Genomic DNA, 23,398 nt, shown 5'->3' on the forward strand with positions numbered 1-23,398 from the left:
CACACATTATTAGGTTGGTGCAAAAGTAATTGCGGTTTTTGCAATTATTTTTAACCTTTTAAACCACAATTACTTTTGCACCAACCTAATAGAAATTCAGTAGCCATAGATGGTATTTTCTAGTACTTGTTTGATCTTCTGAATTTTTAAAGCTAGGAATTTATCTTTTGCATCCCTGTTGGTAAAAAAATAAAGTACTTCTTTCTGTGCAAAGTGTGTGGGTGTGTGTGTGTCTCCAAAGAATGTGAAGGAGAGACTCTCTGAGGACTGCTAATCTGAGGATGATGGTTATTTTACATTTGACCAAAATTAAATTTTTAGCATAAATCCTGTAATACTCAACAAAAGAGTTAATTGTTTTAGTATCCATCCTGACAAACACTTAATTATTAAAAATGGTTTTAGGAACTTACAAACCATGGGTTTTTTTAAAAAAGTAAAACACCATCGTAAAATTTGAATATTTTTGCAGTGAGCGATCCAATTTGTGAATTATCAAATTCTGTCACTTAATTCTATGTTACTAAGTGTATTTTCTATTTATATAACTTTATAGTAGTTTCTCAGTTTTGCATTTTTGTAGTAGGTGCTGAATATGTATGTGACTGTTAAAGTGTACTTTCAGCATTAAGTATATATGAGGATATCAAGCAATTTCTAATTAAATATATAAGACTAATAATTCCTCTGAATTTATACTATATAAAATGAGGCCATGTATATGGAACTGTTTTACAAACTAGGTATAAATATAGGAGAAATATTTAAAATTCACTCTAAATTTAATAGAAAAACATAATTAAGTTACTTTGGAGCATAGGGGGCAAATAAAATACTTTTAATTTCAGAGTTATATCCAAGAGTAAAGATAATAAAGATGTAATGAAATATATATTTTAAATGCATTTTATGAATTTTAGGATGGAAAAAGTTATTTTGAACATGGAGGTAGGGGAAGAAGATTTTGGAGTAACTGCTTTTTATGCACTCTGGCCCAGTATAAGTACATATCAGTAGTCTTACTTTGAAAAAATGTACCATTTTATTTAGCATGTGTTGCAGTTCTGAACCTTAGTATTTTTTCCCTTGCACAATGTTTTCTATTGTAAAGCATGCATGTCAAAACCCAGAATCTGCAATGTCACTTCCTTATTGTAAATTGGGCTCTGCTACTAAGATAACATGCCTGAAACAGTGTAAATTTCTCAGGATCTTGAAAAACAATTTGAGAACGAAAAAAAAGTAAGGTATGATTAAATTTCTAAGGTATAAATGTTTAAAAGTTCATTTCAATATTTTTCTATGTAATTTTCAAAAAATTACCAAATGAACGCTTGCTTGTTTTTGGCATTGCATCTAAAGTCACTCAGATTAAGTACTCAAAAATTATAATTTTAGTGAGTAATAGAGATCTCTCATATTTGAACCAATTTATGTTCTTTACTAAACTTTAGAGGAGGTGAAGCTGATCCATATAAAGACATATTTATTTATTAATAGAAAGCAAAACATTTCATTTCAAATCCTGCTTGATAGTGAAGTCCTTAATAGAGGTAAATCTAAAACAGTTTTCAAATGTGAGAAGTGTAACAGGAAGTTTTAGTGGGCTATCTTTTTAGTGTATTCAAAGGGAATTGTTTGAACTTGAACTACAGCTTTAATTGCATGTCCATTGCCTGCAGGTATCTTGTTTAAAAAGAAAAGTGAGGTAAAATGACCTAACTAGTAACATCTGTCTTTATCCTAACAATAGAGTACTGTGCTTTAAAGAACAAAATTTTGTATTAATTGTGTTGATTAAATATTTAAATGAAACCCTATTACTCGTATTTTTATATAAAATACCTCCTGTTTTGTGCTATTGATTTCACTATTTATGTGACAGGTAGAGAAACTTCTTAGACATGTATTAACGCTTTAAAATAAGATGTGTCTTTTTTTTATTCTCCATGTAACCTTACAAGTAAATTAGCTGAATCAGTCATTGTTAGAAATTGTCCTTATCTTGTCTGATATCCTGAATTGAATTCCTTTAAAGTGGGGGACGTTGTCCTACTTCTGTGTTCATTGTTCTAGGTTTAGTTAATATTGAATAGATTTTAACAGTTAGGTTTTATATTTTCTTAGATCTTTAGATACTGATTTTGTTATGTTTTACTTATGTCATATCTTTAGGGGATTTTATCTCCTATACTTTGTGTTCCTTTAACTTGACCATAATTAATTCTAAGTGTATGTAGTTATTTTTACCATTTAAATAGTTAACCCTTTAGAAGTGTATGGATTCATTTATATATTTTTTTATACTGACAATGTGAAAAAATAAGGGAAATTTATTAATATGTTTAAACATTTAACAACACAAGAAAGTTACGAGGTCTGACAATTAAGTTTGCGAACTTGTTGCAACAATGTTGCTAACCTCTTTTTGATATCAGAGGGATTATTCATTATGAATTTGTACCAACTGGACAAACAGTTAACCAAGTTTACTATTTGGAAGTGCTGAAAAGGCTGTGTGAAAAAGTTGGACGACCTGAACTTTTCACCAACAATTTATGGCTCTTGCATCACAATGCACCAGCTCATGGCACTGTCTGTGAGGGGGATTTTAGCCAGTAAACAAGTAACTGCATTGGAACACGCTCTCTACTCACCTGATCTGGCCTCCAATGACTTCTTCCTTTACCAGAAAATAAAGGAAATATTGAAAGGAAGACATTTTAATGACATTCAGGACATCAAGGGTAATCTGACGACAGCTCTGATGGCCATTCCAGAAAAAGAGTTCCAAAACTGCTTTGAAGGGTGGACTAGGTACTAGCGTCGTTAGTACATAGCTTCCCAAGGGGAGCACTTCGAAGGTGACTGTAGTGATATTCAGCAGTGAGGTGTGTAGTATTTTTTCTAGGACGAGTTTGCGAACTTAATTGTCAGAACTCGTATGTAGGCTTATCTGCCTCTAGCCTGTGTGGTATTTGGAGGGAAACTCTTCTTCCCTTAAACTGTAGTTTTAGATCTCAGATATGTCTGGCTTTTCACCCATTAAAATTTCATTTCTAGATGTGCAGAATTCCCTAATCTGGATGTGAATATCAGCATATGCACAGTAATCTATAGATTTTGAAGTGCTGTCGATTCATTTAGCCATTATTATTGAACATTTCCTATGTGCCAAGCACTGTTCTAGTTAAACAAAACCAAGTCTCTGCCCCCATGGAGCTGACATTCTAGCGTATAGTGTGCCACCTTTCATCACCACTTAGCCTATTTAGGACAAGTGAGAGTGCTTCTGATTTATTGACAGAGAATCCAACATACTTCAGTTTATTAAATTTGCTGTGTAAAAGCAATACCCCAACATATTCTGGTTAAATTTCAGTTTTGCCCTCAATTACTAGTGCTCTGCATTTGGTGAACTCGGACCTTATCTTCTTTAATGTTATAAATTTAGATCATATATGTATCTTCTTGACCTTGTTCTTTACTAACAGATTAACCTTCACTTAAATTATTTTTTAAGTGAACTTCTTAGATAAGTCATTGAGTGATTTTGTTTTGGTGGTTATTCCTTTTGTTCTCTCCCTGCTTGGAAACTCACTTTTCCATCTTCCTCAGTGTGAATTTTAATAGAACTTTTCAAACTTGTTTGCATGACACTGTACTTTCCTAGTTCTTAATTTTTGACAGTTTTGACATCTCCATCTTTGTTTCCATTGTCTATGGTTTCCGTAAAGACTTTTCTAAGCACTTTATTTCAGAATTTATGTCCTTATCATGAATTTCTTAACCGTATTTTTAACTTTTAAAATGTGCACTTCAGTGGTTTTTAATATATTCACAGAATTGTGCAGCTATTACCACTGTTCAATTCCAGAACATTTTGATTACCACACAAACTGTACCCATTAGCAATCATTCCCCATTTCCTCCTCTCCAGGCCCTCGCAACCACTAATCTCCTTTTTGTCTCTATAGATTTGTCTATCTGAATATTTCACATAAGTGGAATCATATAACATGTGGCCTTTTTAATCTGGCTTTTTCATCATAGTGTTTCAAGGATTATCCATGTTGTAGCTTGTATCAGTATTTCATACCTTTTATTGCCAAATAATATCCCATTGTGTGGGTATACCATCCTTCATTTATGTATTCATCAGTTGATGGACATTTTGGTTGTTTCTACTTTTTGGCTATTACGAATAATGCCGCTGTGAACATACATATAAAAGTTTTTGTGTGGACATGTTTTTAATTCTCTTGGTAATATACCTAGGAGTAGAATCGCTGGGTTATATCGTAACCTTATTTTTAACATTTGGAGGAACTGCCAAACCATTTTCCAAAGTTGTTGTACTATTATATATTCCTACCAGCAGTGTATAAAGATTCAATTTCTCTGCTTCCTGGTCAACACTTCTTATTGTCTGTCTTTTTTATTGTAGCCATGTAGTGAGTATGAAGTTGTATCTCATTTCATTTTTTATTTGTATTTCCCTAATAACTAATAATATTGAGCATCTTTTCGTGTGCTTATTGGCCATTTATATATATTTTTTGAGAAATGTCTGTTCACATCTTTTCCTCGTTTTAAAAATTAGTTTATCTTTTTTAGCATTGTATGTTTTGGATACAATTCCCTTACCAGATGAATGATTTGCAAATATTTTTTTCTCATTCTATAGATTGTCTTCATGGTGACTTTTTATTATTATTATGGTAAAATACATATAGCATAAAATTTACTATTTTTACCATTTAAGTGTACAGTTCAGTGACATTAATATACTTAAATATGTTCACAATGTGGTGTAACCATCACCTTCATCCATTTCCAGAACTTTTCCATCATTCCAAACAGAAACTCTGTACCCACTAAACAATAACTTACTTTCTTCTCCTTTCCCATCCCCTGATAACCACAATTTCTACTTTTTAGCTCTATAAATTTGCCTATTTTATAGAGCCTCATATAAGTGGAATAAAATAGTATATGTACTGATGGTGTCTTTTATAGCACAAAATTTTAAAATTTTGATGAAGCTCAAGTTATAATTTTAAAAATAATTTTTAATGATCTTAAATTCATATTGTCACTTGTGTTTGTGGTGTCATATCTAAGAAGCCATTGCCTAATACAGGATCATGGAGATTCACTTTAACCATTTTTGAGTAGTCTCCTTACACTTGAGACACCAATGTAACTTATCAGCTCAAAGGTTTTATGGGTAGGGTTTATTAAATGTTCACTTTTTACATTTTCAGATCAGGATAGTGGGTTTCACACTTTAGAATCTCCTGGGATGCTCATTGAAATACAGGTTCCTCAGATGATTTTTATGTATTTGTAGTAAACTTCTAGGAGACTTCATATGGTTGCAAAGTTTAGAAGTAAGGTAGTCCAGCATGGTGATTAAGAGCAGGGCTCCTGGAGCCTGACTGCCTGGTGTGAAACGGCTGTGTCACTTTCTAGTAGTGTGATCTTGGGCAAGTCACTCTTTCTTGCAATGCATATAAAGAAATATGTTAAACCGTTGAGAGTGGTTGTCCTTAGGGCTGGGAGGAGTGATTGTAACTTCTTCTATACTTTATTGTACTCTCTTGATTTCAACAATAAGTATTTTATACTCAGAAAAACAAACTAATTTTGAAAAACACTAAATGGGAGGAGGAAAGCCCTCTGTGAAACAGGAAAGCATAATGTGAATAGGAAACCTGAGTTTTAGTCCTAGTCCTGCTATTAAATAATTTTGAGTCTTGAATGAATTTTATCTCTTCCTCAGGGGACATACTTTCCTCGTCTGCAAAATGAATTGGACTAAAATGTAGAAGGCAGTGCGTAGAGTGGTTAAAAGCTGGGAGGTCAGAATTTGAGAGTTAGGAACTACAGCTGAGGCGATCACTGCGTGGGTTCATATCCTGGCTGCTCTTTGCTTGGTGGCTTCTGGCAAGTAATTTATTCTCTCTGTGCCTCAGTTTTCTTGTTTATAAAGTGGGAATAATATTACCTCACAGAGGGGTTGTGAGAAGTAAATGAGTTAAGATGTGTAAAGGACTTAATAAAAAAGGCACACAGTGAGGACTAAAATCCTTTCTAATACAGTCATTAATTGCCAATAATATTTTTATTTAAGTGAGTGATTCTTAAATGTGTCTGTCATTCGAAACTTTAGCTAATTTTTTATTTGGATATTTTTGAGATTGTGGAGGCTATTAGTAATTTGTGAAATAGAATATTTTGGAGTCCCTCTCCCCCTCCCCCAGCTTTGCTTTTTTTTGTCGTGTTCTTATGCAGGCAGCTTCTTTGGGGCCCTAAGTTATCTCATTGATGAGGGTATTTTGTTAAACCTTTTCATCAGTAAAAATCTCATACTTGATTTTCTAGAGTTTTTCTGACTTTTTGTTCTGAAGCTAATGGGTACAGGTTAATCTGTAATTAAGTTGCCTAGACTGTTAGGTTGTACCTATATTCAACTGATGTTTCAATTTTAAACTTAGGAAATGGCATAAAGCCCAAGGGAATGCTATACCTCAATTAACTGGCCTATTCTAGGAAAAGCTAACATTGTAACAGAAACTCAGCTAGAAGTTGGTAGAGCATGACCAAGTGCTTTAAGAGGTGAATCTGAGTATGTGAAAATCACTTTCAGTCAGCATCCATGTTGAAATTCATTTTGGAATTCCGAGCAAAGAATCTAGAAATAGATGACTTTCATAATACATCATTTTCTCACTGACTGTATGAGATAATGAAGTCTTCAGTGAATAAGTGACTCAGCTATTCCATTGTTTTGGAAATTTTTGCCTATGAGCATGTCACTCTATGATACCTCCATTTATAATCGCATTCATTCTCATTAGGGGCAAGAATGAAAGTTGTATTTATATATATTTATTCTTAGATCTTCAGAAGCTCTCCCCTTTTCTGCATTGTGTAGTTGCAGTAGGCAGCCCACTCAGGGGGACTTTATTTCTGTGTAGAAAATAAATTTAATGGAGTAACATTGCCAGGAAGGAAAAGGTAGGAGTTTGATGGCCACAGTGAGGGCTATAATTTATTACAGTGAGGGATATAACTTATTACTTATATTGAATTGTAGAGGATAGTTTCCTCTAATCATAACAACTTTTGTTTATAAAACATACCTAGCTGATCTTAACAGGAGAGAGAGAGGTGGTGTGTCTTCTGGCTTGATGTGCAAACTCACCCCAAGAAAGCTTTGTGACTCAATGACAGAAGAGGGGAGAGCTCTGCTTACCTTGGGGATTGGATTTTATTTTAGGATGAGTTATTTGTGTAAATATAGATATGAGAGAGTTCCTACCCTACATGTCCTCCTTGTCATATATGTTATTCTATCTTCCCCGAGACGTAATTCAATGCCTCCAAATGCCCCAAGTATATACTTTTTGTATCTTCTACTACTTGGGTCATGTTAATTACATAGTGTTTATATTTCTCCAACTGTGTTTTTCTTTCTGAATGTAAGAATTTATGAGTTTTTCCTTTAAACGTTTTGAGCAGTCTTTTTGTGTTGGTTTGTTTCAGTTTTAAAAAATTCCATATTTTTTTAAAATGTAGAAGGGACTGGTAACATGTTTGCTTCTGTGGAAGGAAATTGGGAAACTGTAAGACATAGGAAAGAAGATGTACTTTTCACTGCCCCACTGGACCTTTGGAACCCATTACATTTTTTTTCAACTTTTTAAACTTAATTTTATAGCATAGTTTTATAGCATAGTTTATAGCATAAACACATTCATAATTCTTTTGTGTGTTTTTTTATGGGTTTTATCCCTTTTAAAGTTGAGACCACAGTTTCTTAAAGTTGACTGTGAATGTCCCAGTGAAGGCATAATAATAAATTTACAGTCTTCCTTTAAATGATTTGCTTAAACTTGATTCCCTGATTGGCACCATAAACTTCAAAAGGTGGGTTGCTGCTGTAGATGGAATGGCTTATTTTTTCTAAAGATGGTTTGGAATCAACTGTAGCAAACGAAACCCTATTCTCAATTTCTTTCTGTACTTCAACATCGGTTTCCTTTCATTCTTCAACACTGGCAGTGCTGTGTGCTGTTCTGTTTTAGAGAAGCATAGTAAGTTCACTCTTCCTTGAATTTCTTCTCGTGTGTGGTAACTGACTCTGGGCTCACTCCCACGTGCCCTTGATGATGGTAAGTCTGCAGCTCCATCAGCACACTCTCCTTTACAAATCTGTCATAAGCAGCTGAAATCTTTGTTGCCTCCTGGACACATAGAGCATCCATTCCATCTTCCCTCAGCTCAGGAATAAAATTACCTCTCTTGTCAGCAGATGTTCCCATTGCATTGTGGTTATTCTTGCAAATGAAAATAAACAGTGATTGTAACAAAGCTGCCATATTGTAAGCTTCAAATATAGAGTCAAGCAGACCTGCTCTTTTTCATCATACTTACAGGCCAGACCAGTACCAGCTCCCAGGGGGACCTGAGCTCTGACAATGCCGCTGTCCCAGTACATGCTTGTGGCGTACATGTGCATCGATCCTACTTTTCCTTCAGGGCAACCTTCTCTTTCTCCTGTAAAATCTGCACATTTCTGACTCAGAAGGTCTATAAGTATTAATATAAAGCTAAAGCCATGAGCCCAATAGGCTGTGATGAGATGATCCATGATATTTATCCTGACCACAAGTCCCCCTGAAGCTTTTTGACATTACACAATGACCGAAACCACGAATAATTTTCTGTTTAACTCCACTGGCGAACAGTCTGTATCAACTTGTATTGAGTCCCTTTTTCTGCTGAGCACTGTTGTGATGGGAAGACCCTCTTCCAACCCATGAAGGTCACATTTCTTCATTTTAAATGTAGTATCGTTTGCAGAGTTACGGGATATAACACCAGCACTCGCTAGCCATGACGTGCAGGAAACGGTATCTTTCTCTTAGAGCATCTTCCTCCTGAGTGCAGGTGCCCTGACCTGGGTGGCGGGCCCACAAACAGTTTTTAAGGCTGTGTAATATTCATTCATGGGTGGGCTGTAATTTCTTTAACCATTCTTCCATTGTTGAATATTTACATAGTTCCCATTTTTAAAAACTATTATAAATTTTGCTTTGCTGAATACCTTTATACCTAGATCTTTATTCATACTTTTTATTACTTAATATGTGTGTATATACTTATATATTCTTTTCCTCTGTTCATTGTCTTTTCAAAAACAGCTTTATTGAGGTATAATTTATGTTCTATAACATTCCCCCATTGTAAATTAAATTGAGTTTAATTAAATTAAATTGAGTAAATTAAATTGAGTTTAATTAAAGTTAATGATTTTTAGTAAATCTGTGGTTTTGTAACCATCACCACAATCCAGCTGTAAAACATTCCCATCACCCCCCAAAATTTCCTTGTGCATCATTTACGTTCAGTCCTTGATCCCACACCTAGCCGTAGGCAACCACCGATGTGCTTTCTGTCACTGTAGGTTTCCGTATTCTAGAAATATCAAGTAAACAAAGTCATACTATATGCAGTCATTTGTGAGTGGCTTTCAATTGGCATTATGTTTTTGAGGTTCATCTATGTTGTAGAATATCAATAATTAATTTACTTTTATTGCTAATATATCTTATTTATTCAGTGATTAATGGACATTTGGATTGCTTCCAACTTTTGGTTATTATGAAAAATGCTGTTAGGAACATTTGTGTACAGTTCTTTGTATCTTTCATTTATCTTGGGTAAATACTTAAGAGTAAAATTGCTTGGAACCCATTAAATTTCCTATCATTACTTAGCCACAAAAAACGTTTCTTTTAAAGAATGGATGATAGCATTATACTTGAGAAAAAACAATTAAATGATATAAAGGAGTTAAAGTGGAATGATTAGACCAGGCAAGTGAAAAGTTCTGAGATATGTACTATAACTGTAGTAATGGAAACCATTTCAGGATTTGTTGGTAGATGAATAACTACTACAGCCTAAAACCAAGTGAAGGCAAATAAAATCAATGAACATCTAAATAAACATTAAAAACTTTTGTTCCAAGAAAAATAAGAAAAATGGAAATGGGGCATCATGTGCATTCATTATGACAAAAATGAATATACACGGTGTGACAATTAAGTTCATGAACTCATCCTAGAAAAGTGCTACATACCTCATTGCTGAATATCACTATGGTCAACTTCAAAGTACCCCCCTTGGGAAGCTATGTACTGATGCCAGTACCTAGTCCACCCTTCAAAGCAATTTTGGAGCTCTTTTCTGGAATGGCCATCAGAGCTGTCATTGTATTACCCTTGATGTCCTGAATGTCATCAAAATGTCTTCCTTTCAATATTTCCTTTATCTTCGTGTAAAGAAAGAAGTCATTGGGGGCTAGGTCAGGTGAGTAGGGAGGGTGTTCCAATACAGTTATTTGTTTACTGGCCAAAAACTCCCTCACAGACAGTGCCCTGTGAGCTGGTACATTGTTGTGATGCAAGAGCCATGAATTGTTGGCAAAAGTTCGGGTTGTTCAACTTTTTCACGCAGCCTTTTCAGCACTTCCAAATAGTAAACTTGGTTAACTGTTTGTCCATTTGGTACAAATTCATAATGAATAATCCCTCTTGTATCAAACAAAGGTTAGCAACATTGTTGCAACAAGTTCCCAAACCTGTCAGACCTTGTATATAACAAAATGCCCTGTCCAAAATAAAAGAAGGCCATCAAAATTATTGTAGATAAACATATGGCCAAAGAAACAAGCAGTTCGTTTGTTCATGATGAATTTATGTAGTAAATAACCATTCAGCCAACTAGTAACCATAGAAATAAATATTTTACAAATTGGTTGTTATGTTAACAGAATCAAAATAGTGCTAGAAAATAGTGCTAGTGATGATGGCTTTGTGTGGTGGTCTAGTCTGTATGCAGAGCAATGGGGCAGAGCCTGTCCAGATCCTTGGAGAAGTCAGATTCTGAGGTAACTTTCATTTTAGTTTCCTTAGATGTAATTAAACTGTTTTAATAGTAGATTAATAAGGGAGGGAATAAACCAAAAGGTAAGAAGACAACGGCACGTTTTTCCCATGTGCTGAAGTTGAATCTGGTTGCGCTTTCTTCTCCATTCTGTCTCTGACTCACCCAAACTCTAGAGGCACTAACCCAACACGGCTTTTTTTCTTTCTGGCCTAAAAAGCTGCATGTTTGCTCTGCTGAGGTATGAATCCTGCTTTTCCAGCTTTGCCTAAATCCTGAACCCAGTTGTTCTTTAATCCGATGACGCACACCTTGGGAGTTTCCCCCAACCCCACTCCAAGAAAATGCTATTACCTTTCCCATTCGGAGTAAATAATTCTGTTATGTTCTTTCTATGTTTTACTGATTTTTCTTTAGGTGCTCATCTGAAAATATGCTTCCTGTTGATTTTTTAAAAATTTCCTTGTGGAGTTCTTCTGTGTGGGTGGGATCGAACACTTGGGAGTCGCTCCCAGTTAGTACACACAGTACAGTATAGCTGTCCAAGAGGGATTTTTTAGTTTGACAAATGCTCTACGAAAAAGGGATAAAGTAGATAAAGTAGACCTAACGTCAAGAAATGGAATTAACCCGTGCTGTATTTCCCCCTTATATCTATCAAGTTATCGTTTCTCTTTCAACATCAAAAATTCTTTCCATTTCTGATGTTTATTGTACTGGTAATATTTTTCCCTAATTACTAGCATTACATGTTTCTACATCATTCATGCTTAAATACTTTTCCTTGTTATAAAAGGCTATAAGATTTTTATATTGTTATTTGGTTTATGTGAAGTCATAGGTGAGGAAATGTGTAACAAGAAGTACGAAGATAAAAAGTAAACATTTTCCTATTCATTTTATTATGCTTGACAATTTTCGGCTTATTAAGAAATATATTACCGATTTTTTTTGTATAGAGCAACCATACTCTTCTACTAAAACCGTAAATTATCTTCTACTATAGATAGTGTACAATTGTGTTTAATCCCTTTAGTTTTTTCTACTCAGATTGGCTTCACTACTTAAAAGAACCTCAGGAAGAGATAGCCCTGATTGCTGAAAAATTTATACACCAGACTTGGAAAGTCCAGACCGTTGTGTGATTTGACTTTTCTTGATCTCCTCTGATCTCTGCCAGTTTATTTAGGTCACTACAGCATCGTCTTTTTTACACTGACTGGTAGAGGTATTCGCCCTTGGCTGTTTCCCTGGCCTTTTGGATGTTTCTTTTCCTGATTTTTCTTGTACCTTTCTGACTGTTCTATCTGAAATTCCTTCAAGCATTTTCTCTACTAATTTCTCCTTAAATGTTAGTGTTTCTAAAGTTCAGGCATTGTTTCCCTGTACATGTTATTTTTGGATCATCTCATATATTACAATAACTTTAATAACCACCCAAATACTGTTGCCTTTCAGGTGTCTTGAGCCCTAAGGTCTGAGTTTTCTACCCAACTGCCTTCTTACATTTACTCACATGGATGTTCTATAGAGATTCCAAGTGCAATATACTCAAAACTGAACTGAATCATTCACTACCCCCCATTAATGTTTCCAAAAACAGGTAATGGCATTCTCATCCGCCCAGTAGCCCACATTCCAAACTGTTGCCTTCGACACTGAGCACATATGATGTGTCACTAAGCCCCTCTCACTACTTTAACACTGTCCTAGTTTAGGACCTTATTTCCCTATTTCACTAGCCTCATAAGTGGTCTCCCTGCCTTGTGATACCCCTCAAGTCGTTCCCTCCCTCCCTCAGTGACATGTCCGTTTGATCTCAGTACTTCCCTGCCTAAAACCCCTAGAGTGGCAAGTCCCCTATCCACCTACGTGATAATAGTCATACTGCTTGGTTCTTCTTAAAAGGCTTGGCGACTGTTTGCCTTACCTTCACCTCCTGTCGTTACCGGTTTTATACTTCACATGTCCCCACCCCCCATTCCCACACACTCTGTTGTTTCTTACCCCGTTTGCTCATGCTGTCTCAGTGTCCTCCCCACTCATCGTGACTAAGTCTCGCACTTCATGACTCAGCATGGGACCGTTGCTTCAGGAAGCCTTTCCTGAGTCTTCAGGGTTGGGCCACGTGCCCCTCCTTTTACTGGATCATTCTTGTTAGTGTATGAAAGAGTGTGATTTTTTTTTCTTTTATTAAAAAACGATGTATATTTTGATCCCTTTCCCTTCTAGCTATTGCTCATTTCTTTCTTTTTGGGGGGGAGATTAAAAATTTTGAGGTATAATTGATATACATTAGTTTCAGGTTTACAATATAATTTGATATTTATGTATGTTGTAATATGATCCCCACAATAAGTCTAATTAATATGCATCACCATACATAGTTACAGAACTTTTTTTCTTGTGATGAGAACTTTGAAGATCTATTTTCAGCAACTTTCAGATATGCAGTACAGTATTACTAATTATAGTCACTATGCTGTATGTCACATCCTCATGACTTATTTGTTTTATAATTGGAGCTTGTACCTTTTGACTTCCTTCACCCATTCAGCCCACCCCCAGCCCCTCCTCTAGCAACCACCAGTCTGTTCTCTGTATGGATGGGTTTTTTTGTTTGTTTAAGATTCCACATATAAGTGAGATCATATGGTATTTATCTTTCTCTCACTTATTTCACTTAGCATAATGCCCTCAAGGTCCACCCATGTTGTCACAAAGAGAAAGATTTCATTCTTTTTAATAGCAAATAACATTCCATTGTATATCTGTCCAGTCGATAGACATTTTCTTTATCCATTTGTCTAGTCAATAGACATTTAGGTTGTGTCTGTACCTTGACTATTGTAAATATGCTGCAATGAACATGGGGATGCATATATCTTTTTGAGTTAGTGTTTTCTTCGATTAAATACTCCAAAGTGGAGTTGGTGGATCATTAGATAGTTCTATCTTTAGTTTTTCCATACTGTTTGCCATAGTGTCTGTATCTATTTACATTCCTGCACAAAAATTGTCTTTTTTCCCCGTCCTAGCCAACAGTTATTTCTTGTCTTTTTGACAGTAGCCATTCTAATAGGTGTCAGGTGATACCTCATTGTGGTTTTGGTTTGTTCTTGTTCCTTACCTTACTTGATCTTTCAGCATCATATGACACAGTTGATCTCTGCTACCTACTTGGAAAACATCACTCACATGCCTTCCCAGGACACAGCACTTTGCCTCGGTTCTCCTCATACTTCACTGACCATCTTTTAAATTTCCTTTGCTTAGTCTTCATCTCCCTGACCTGTAAATTTTAGACTGCTCCAAATCTCTGTCCTTGGTCCTCTTTTCTATCTGTACTTGCTCCCTTGGTCTATAGATTGTACATATATGCTGATGACAACCAAATTTCTATCTCAAGTCCAGACTTCTTTCCTGAACTCTAGGCTCATATCCAATTGCCTTTTTGACATCTCCACCTGATATCTAACGAATGCCTCAAAGTTCCTATGTCCAAAGCTAAATTCCTGGTACCTCCCCGAACCTCAATAAAAAAGCTTCCAACCTTCAGCCCTCCCAGCTCACATAGAGGCAGCTACATCCTTCGAAGTTACTTGGGTCAAAAACTTTTGTATCTTTCTTGACTCCTTTCTTTTATTTTTGTACATTCAATCTGTCAGGAAATCTTGTGCTGAGCAAATATTATCATTTTCTCTGTGTGCTATGTTGTGCATACAGTTAATACTATGCTTTTTCAGTCTTACAACGTTGTTTTATTTTAAGGGCAGAGATCCTAAAGACCGTAGTTAAACCAAGTCCTTAGGTTTGAATTACCAGCCCCCCTCCCTCCAGGTAAAGAACTCTGGTGGGTTGCTGAAGCTATTCCATTCAGAATGAAGTCCTGTCATCTGAAAGAACCAAGAGGAAGGGAGATGTGAAAACTCTTTTAAGTACATTTCAAAAGTCAGTGATTTTGCTTCTGAAGTCTGTTCACATGTGCAAGGTGATGACTATTTTATTAAGCCTTTTGAATTTATTGGACTTCTTTCCTCTTTGCTCCCTTGATGTTTACCTCTTTTCTTTCTGGAAAATTCTGTTTTTAATATTTTTCTCTCGTGTAGTCTGCCTGTAGTCTTGTGTAGTCTCTCATGTAGACATTTGTCTCCCTGTTTTTGTTGTTCTTGTTATTTTCCTTCCTTTCATGTTCCTTCTACTCAATTCCGTTTAATGACCATAATATAGAATTGAAGATTTGTTAGGCTTATTGAATAAAGTTTATAGTTTTCTTAATTTTAAAGTTTAACTCTTGCATATTCTTTTTGTGTGAATATAAGCACTGTGAACAGTTTGTATACATTCAGATTTTTGTTTTCTAATGGTGTATTAGAATGTATCATTCTTTTTTTTTTTTTTAAGGGATCACTGTATATTTAATTTCAGGGACGGTAACTCTGCCTCATTATTTTTGATGATTGTGGTATTGTGATTGTGATGTCTGATATTTCATCAGGTGAGCATAGTACAGTTTGGGTGGGCAGTAATTGTTACCAGTTTTTAACTTCTATTAACCTTGCTTCGGTCAACATGCTTATGCGTTTGCCATTGTACATGTGTCTGAGTATTTCAGTGTTTCTATAGATTAGATTCCTGGGTGTGGAATTACTCAGTCAAGAGTATAAGCATTTAAAATTTTAATAGATATTGCTGAATCATTTTCCAAAAAGATTTTAGCAGTTCACACTCTCATGCCTAGAGTATGGGAGTGCTGTTTCTCCAATTCTTGCCAGAGCCAAATATCACTAGTCTTCATCTTTGCCAAACTGATATTGACCACTTTGTTAATTGCTCATCTTCCTGAGCCTTTAGGTCTCTTGAGAGTATTAGAGTTAGGTGCTTATTTGCTCCTTCCCATATAGATCTCTGTCTCTCTTAAACCTAAAATTCAAATAGGACAGGAAGGTATAATTGGAAAACTTGATTTAACTTTGATAGGGTATCCCAAGTAAGCATTATGAGTGTTGAACTGAGTGAGTTAGGGCCTTCAGTTTGCATTATTCCATGAATTGACTGGGTTTCCAGCCCTGTCACGCAGGCCCAGGAGTACATTAGGGTTTCGGTTTAGAAATGGAATTATGAGATCTGCTAAGTATCAATTGGCTTAATTTATTCATAAGCTGCTTCACACTATAATTGAGCTGTAGGTTGCTAATCTGTGTAATACATACTAACTATTTACATGTACCTAAGAGTAGTAATTTTCTTTTGATTTACCTTTGATTAGGGAATTCCCTGATCCATATTGTGATATGTGTTTCACGTTTTTCATAAAAGGTTTTCGGTCTATGCTATGAGACAAAAGCTTAGCTGCTTTCCTGCTGTGCGCAGGTTGTGGTTACTTGTGGTGATATTCACGTGTTATGGGGACAATGGCATACTACTGTGAGTATTTTTAATACCTGTAAATGTTAGAGCTCAGCTGTTACTGATATATTTATATCTGCATCAACTGCTTACTGTTTAAGTAAATAATTGGCAAAGAACTTTATTTTTAAGAACCTTAACCAATAAAGGAAAGTCTTACATTAGTTCCCTGACTGAAGAAAGTCAAAGTGATTACATTTTTATGCATATTCTATGAATTTAATAATAGCTGCTATTTGTTTAATAGTTACTATGTACATATACTATGCTGAACGCTTAACATATTTTAACCTTTATCACAAACACTCTGAGGTAGGTACTGATATTATCCTCAATTTATACGTAGGGGTTTATAAATATCTCTTTATAACTAGGGGAATGCTCAGAGAAGTTAAGAAATATGCTCAAGGTCACACGGTAAATTAGAAGGTGATAGGGCTGGAATTCAAACCTTCGTATGCGCTCTGTTACCTACAGCGTATTATTTAGATGTAATACAGTTTGGCCTATCCTGTGGTAAATCAAAACTCGATAGCTTCCATTCTAGAGTATGAATTCTTTCATTTATTCATTCTACATTAAAAAAAATCATTTGCGACTTGTGCCTATCAGAACTTTCTGACAGGGAATGAATGTTATAGATGAGAAAAGATGGGATTGTAAGTGCTGCTCAAAGTGTGATTTGGATGTAGAGGTTTGAGAGTTAGCTGCTTAACTTGGAATAAAGCCTTGAGTCTCTGTTTTAGGTGTTTGTTTAGTGAGAAATGTTATCTGAGAGAGAAATCTTACTAAGATGTTTAAACTGGGCTTCAGAAAGAAAAGAAGGCTTTTAACAAGTAAAGAGTGTGCGTGGATGGAAGCAAGGGCTTTTCAGGTCCCAGAACAGCATAAGCAAACAGAGGCCTGGGGCTTGTGCACAGAATTGCTAGTAGTTAAGCAGGGAAGGAATGGCTGGTCCGTGCTTTCAGGAAGAGTGGACGATCAGGTTAGGTAGGGTGACGGTGTCATTTTGAAAGATTTTAAAAGTTACCACAGCTCTCAGATCTGATTTTGAAGGCAGCAGAGGGTCGATAGCCCTTTTATAAAGAGAAACAAAGGGATCAGGGAATCAGTATTTCAGGGAATAACTAGCATCAGTGTGGAGGGTGCAGAGTGTGGAATGATAGTCATCGTCTTGGCAACGGTTATGGGCCTGGCTTAGAGGAACAGTAAGGGGAAGGGAAAAGCAGTGTGCATGGAGAGACTGTTCTGAATCAGAATTTGTAGGAATTGGTGGCATATATTAGATACCTGGGGGGGTTCTATAATATTACTATTACTGCTAGGATTTGTTATTACTACTGTTTTGCATTTGTTCTAAGTGGCTTCTGGTACTCACCTATTCATTCTATTAGTAGAATGTGGCTGATGGCTGAATTCCTGTCCAGGGGTGCTCAGGAAATGGTGGGTAAATGATGGAATGAGTCAGGGCTGTAAATATTATATTCATGAAATATTTATTTCAAATACTTATTTGGTACCTATTCATAGTAGGCATTTTCTTAAGGTCTAGGGACATCACTCATCCTGATCTTCACGAACTTGCCATAGTCACGAGGAGTCCGACAGGCCTTCTTTGCTGTTCTTGCTTGCTGTGTGATCTTTGGGTATGTGCTTTAACTCCCGGCCCTGTCTGTTCGTGTGGGATACTGCTTATTTCATAGCGTTCCGAAACTTAGATGAAGTAAGGTATGTAATGTGCCTCGCGTAGTTCCTGGCATAAGCAAAGGCATGTTCCCTTTAAACCTGCCATGGACACAGAAACTGGGAAACCCAAATTTATTAGGATTGTGTGTCAAGTAGGTGGCAGCAGGTAATGAAGGCATTTTTGAATGAAATTTAAAAAGTTTACCTTTCCTGATGCTTTGGCATCATAAAGCATGATTGTTGTTCCATTTTCTCCATTGTGACTCTAGGTAGGCCACTTGGCGTGGTCAGCCTCAATTTTCTGATCCTCAAAATCATTCCTATCTCACAGGGTAGTTGGGAGAAACATTAGAGATAGTGGATATGAAATTGCCAGATAAACGTAAGGAGCACAGCAGAATGGTTGAGATCAGAAAGATTAAAATGTATATCTATCTCCATTACTAGCTTGGGAGGCCCTTTGGCAAGTTATTTAACCTCTTTTAGTCCTAATTTCTTTATCTGTGGTACAGGGATAGTGAAACATCTTCTCTCATAGGATAGTTGTAAAGATTAAGTGAAAGAGTGAATGGAAAGTTGTTTATCCAAGCACATAGTAAGCACTCAAAAACTTGTGATTATTGTGAATTATGTGGCATCCTTTTGACACTATTGAACAATGAATGAACTCTTCTTTATTTGGCCTTGCTCTGTTGTTAAAATTTCTGTATAGCTGAATTCTGGAAATAAGTGATGTTACCTTTCATGGTAGAGAAAGAAATCAGTGATCCTTTTAAAAGAAAACTTCACTTTGGCCCTAAAAGTTTTCTAGGGAAAAATGTTCAAGTCCTTGTGTTTAAGCCATAAATGGAGGTGGAATTTGAAATGTGATACATTTTTTCCTAGCTTATCTAAGCCAGTTTCCATGCCTATAAATAAGGATTGAAATACTCTATTTAGTCAACCATATAGGATCTTTGTAATAATTAAATGAGAGTAAAGTATATTAAAATGGCTTTGTAATTGCAAATCACTCTATAACTCTATAGGATGATTTATACAGCATTATATAAGTAGGAAACTAGCCAATTTATTGTTTTTCACCCCATCCCCCCACCTCCACGAATGTGATACTTCCTATTATTAAATTTCAGTTCAAAATGAGAAAAAAGAATTGGTGACTCTTAACTCTTACCCACCCATCCTGAGAAGCAGTGGATGTCATGGGGATATTGGAAGTAGACTGTGTTTAACATTCTAAATCATGTGGCAGCCGAAAAATGAGGGCTTCTGCACTATACTCAACCCTGTAAGGGCTTTATTTTCTTTGGTCCCAATAGTCATTTCCCATCTCAGTCGAAATTATTGTTTCGTAAGTTACATTGTTATTATTTCTATTCACGTATAGTCCCGAGTTAGTGACTTTGTTTCCTTTTCTCATTCAAAGTAGAATTATAATTTTTAAAGAACTCAACTAAAACTATGGATGTGTGAATTGTCAAAGTCTTGAGGAGATAAATCTCTTGAAGAATTAATTATCACTAAAAGAAGAGACATGAGTAAAGACCAAGTTGTTTTAAACATTAAAATTATATGCTAACCTGAGTGGTTGTGCCTGAAGAACGGGAAAAGCCATCATGATTATTTTCATGATCTTATTAAGCAAGCATCTTACAAATCTATCCAATGTTCCTTTTTGGGGCAGATGTATATTTGCATCTTTTAACATTTACATTGAATTTGTTTGTCAAATGAATTGTTTTCTGTATGGGCAGTCTTTTCCCCCCTAAATAAGATCTAGATTCCTATGTTTTGCCAATTTTGCCTATGTTTAATGGAAAATGTTTTTAAAAGTTTCTCCCTCTTCCCTGCCTCTTAATGGCTATATAATCACTATCAACTGCCCTTAGATCAAGCCCATTGTGTGCGTTATTAAACAATATGTAAGGCTACATCTTTTTTTTTTTTTAAAGATTTTATTGGGGAAGGGGAACAGGACTTTATTGGGGAACAGTGTGTACTTCCAGGACTTTTTTCCAAGTCAAGTTGTTGTCCTTTCAATCTTAGTTGTGGAGGGCGCAGCTCAGTTCCAGGTCCAGTTGCCGTTGCTAGTTGCAGGGGGCGCTGCCCACCATCCCTTGCGGGAGTCGAGGAATTGAACTGGCAACCTTGTGGCTGAGAGCCCACTGGCCCATGTGGGAATCGAACCGGCAGCCCTCGGAGCTAGGAGCACAGAGCTCCAAACACCTGAGCCACTGGGCCGGCCCCATGGCTACATCTTTTAAACATAGTGACCTTGTTCTATATTTCCCACAAATGTGATCACAATGATTTCCTTTTGTGGCAAATAAGGCTATTATTCTATGGGTGAGGTTTTTTTTTGTGTGTGTGTTTTTTAACTATCAGAGATAGAGTGGTGGTGCAATTAGTTTGTTGTTTCAGCTGATCTCAGGATGGTTTAAGCTAACATTTGGTGAGGAAAATAATGACCTATAAAATATAGTCAGAGTATTGTGTATTTAAAATATCATAGTACCCCTTTTTCTATCCTTAATATGCTAAAATACATGACATTTTAATAAGTACATATGTATTTTAAATATTGGAATTACATTTTTGACATTCTTTGAAGTAATTAGAGACTTCTTGGGCTCTAAAAGATTGAGTTTGGAATCGATACCTGTTCTTTAATTCTAGTTAACTACCAAAGTAGGAGGCTCAGAGACAAAGGTGAATGCATCGTGCTGTGAGGAGCACATCATTTAGAGGAGAAAATGATCAGGATCTGCGTGTCAGGATCCGCTTTGGGACGTGGGAATTTAGGTTAATCTCCTCCAAATTAGAGGTTGGTGTCGGCTTTCAATAGTCTCACCTCTCAGAACTGTAATGTTCTGATGCTATTTACTTTGTATCTTGCTGAGCTTCAGAAATCTAATTTGTCCTAAATTTCCGTGAAGGATTGTCACAATTTGATTACACATTTTTAAAAGACATAATCATTCTAGCTGTGGTTTGTATATTTTGTAATGTTCTCGTTAATTTTTTAAAATTTTTCCTTTCTACCTTCTCTTTTCCTGTCCTTCATAATCTTATCTCTGTTCCTATGTAGAGAGTTAGAAATACTTTTTCTCTTGTGAGCTAACTCCACACACACACAAATCACTGCACATTGAATGTGTCTGGAATGTCACTTGGAGATGGAAAATATCTTGGCAAATTCATAACATTTGCAAGCCCTTTGGGTATATGTTGGTAGGTACCGTCTAGTTTACATGTGACATTTCATTTTGGCAAGAACATTTTACCACTTTTCTATGTGTTTTCCTATAGCATATGAATAAAACTTGGTATTTCCCTCGTCAGTGGCACAACTTAAAAAGTCCAGCCCCTGAAACATGTGGTGCTTTGCTAGTCAGGAATCTTGGAAGGTTATATAAACAATTAATTTGCATATAACATGCATATATGGACTTTTGTGTCCTGTAAGAAATAACTCTATTGGTGGCAAAAATGTACAAATCATGGATTTCCCTATTTCTGGTGACTCACTGCAGTTCATCCTACACACAGCTGCTCACTTATCAGAGCTGTTAGAATAATCCCCCTAAAACAATCTTTTCTTTAAATCCTTTGGTAGTAGCTTCTCTCTTAAGAAATCTCAAGTTCAAAGCCCTCTCTTACAGCTTCAGTCTATCACTTCTTCCGTTGTTTTTGTTACCCTCTGGCCGGGCTTTAACTGTATATATAAATGTTCCGCAGTAACCTGTCCCTCTCCCCCTCCTCCTCCTCACCTTTCGTTCAAATCACCGCCCTCACTCCTGAGTGCATCCTTAGCAACTGGCTGTGTAACTGTATTTCTCACCAGCCTCTCAAGATTTGGGTGTTTAGTTCAGACTCTCTTAATTTATTGTCAGTGTAGAGTTACTCTGTATTTGATTTTACAGACATGCGATTTCTCTGAGACAGGCACTAAGTGATGTTAGACCACGGAATGATTTGCCTAAAGGTGAATGGAGTCAGAGTGGAAATTGGCTCTTCCTATTCAAATTGCTTTAGGAAAACTTCATAACAGGTGGGATTTTGTAAGTTTGGACTCAAAGAGCAGAGAGTGTTTAGTTGAAGTTGGATAGGAGGAAAGCAATGTGGAGTTTTTGAAGGAATAACCAGTGTCAAATCTGCAGTAGCTGTGAGACAAAGGCAATCTACTTAATATACCTGAGCCTCAGTTTCTTAACCTATAAAATGGGGATGGTAATAGCTACTTGGTAGGATTGTTTTGAGGATCAGAAGTGCCTGCACATAGCAGGCAGTCAATAAATGGTAGCTATTATTATAGATTAGGTACCAGTTTGGCCCAAGAAAAGATTTGTAGGTTGGAATATGGCTCATGGGAGTGATGTTATGGAAAATGGCAGAGAGGGGAGCTTCAAAAATTGGTTCCTTCACCAAGACTGCTAAGCTAGTATGAACTGTCTGAAGCAATTAATTTGGAAATCTGGAGTCTTGCGGTATACAGCGAGTGCTTAAAGAGGAAAAGCTGGTAAATTTCCAAGAATTTAGGTGTTTTGCATAGTGGCCACCATCTTCCATCCTCCATCCCTGCGGTAGGCAGCTGTGAGTCTGGTGGCCTATGGTGCCTGGTGTGACCTTGCTTGTCCTTCATAAATCGGTGTTATATGTTTTGATTGGTGCTTCTTATGGCTGAGGAGCTAGCACAGAGGTTGGCCATTGTTTTAAACCCCTAGACCTAGTGGCTTCTCTGGCATCTGCCAAGGGGTTTTAAAAAGACAACCCCTTTGCCCCCTTTTTTTCCTCATTGGATCCTGGCATTTAAGGAAATCTCTGTTGGGTCACTGGCTGACCATGGAGATAACAGAACAGAGACTTCAGTGACAACACACAACAAGGAATATAGTTTTTGTGTGTGTGTGTGGGGGGAAGTTTGGAAAAACCACTAAAGAGACAACTGCAGCCTTCATCAAGAAACAAAAGCAAATCCCTGGAGAATGGAGAGAGCCTAATTTCTAGATTTATCATAGAACAATATTCAAAATGTCCAATTCTCAACAAAAAATTACAAAACATTCAAAGAATTAGCGAATTATGGCCCATTCACAGGAAAAAAAGAAATTGGTAGAAATCATTCCCAAGGAAGCACAGACATTGGATTTATTAGACAAAGACTTTATGCTCAGAATGCTGAAGGCAACCCTGGAAAAAGAACTAAACGTGGGGAATTTCACTAGAGAGAGAAATTGTAAAAAGTACAATAGCTGAAATAAAAATTCAGTGGAAGTTACAGTAGCAGATTTGAGCAGGCAGGAGTCAAAAAACCCTATCAGGACGAGAAAGAGAAAAGATGAAG

The 23,398-nt window shown here is 36.3% G+C and overlaps 1 protein-coding gene and 1 pseudogene across 36 annotated transcripts in view; one reads left to right on the plus strand and one right to left on the minus strand.

Annotated features, from left to right (window-relative positions):
* The window catches only part of SLMAP (sarcolemma associated protein), a 118,812-nt gene that overhangs the window by 15,431 nt on the left and 79,983 nt on the right, over positions 1–23,398 (plus strand). The window lies entirely within an intron of this gene.
* Positions 7,883–8,848, minus strand: LOC109443569 (pyruvate dehydrogenase E1 component subunit alpha, somatic form, mitochondrial; annotated as a pseudogene).

The sequence above is a fragment of the Rhinolophus sinicus genome, linkage group LG10 (assembly GCF_036562045.2).
Source record: "Rhinolophus sinicus isolate RSC01 linkage group LG10, ASM3656204v1, whole genome shotgun sequence".
In the NCBI taxonomy this organism is placed as follows: domain Eukaryota; kingdom Metazoa; phylum Chordata; class Mammalia; order Chiroptera; family Rhinolophidae; genus Rhinolophus; species Rhinolophus sinicus.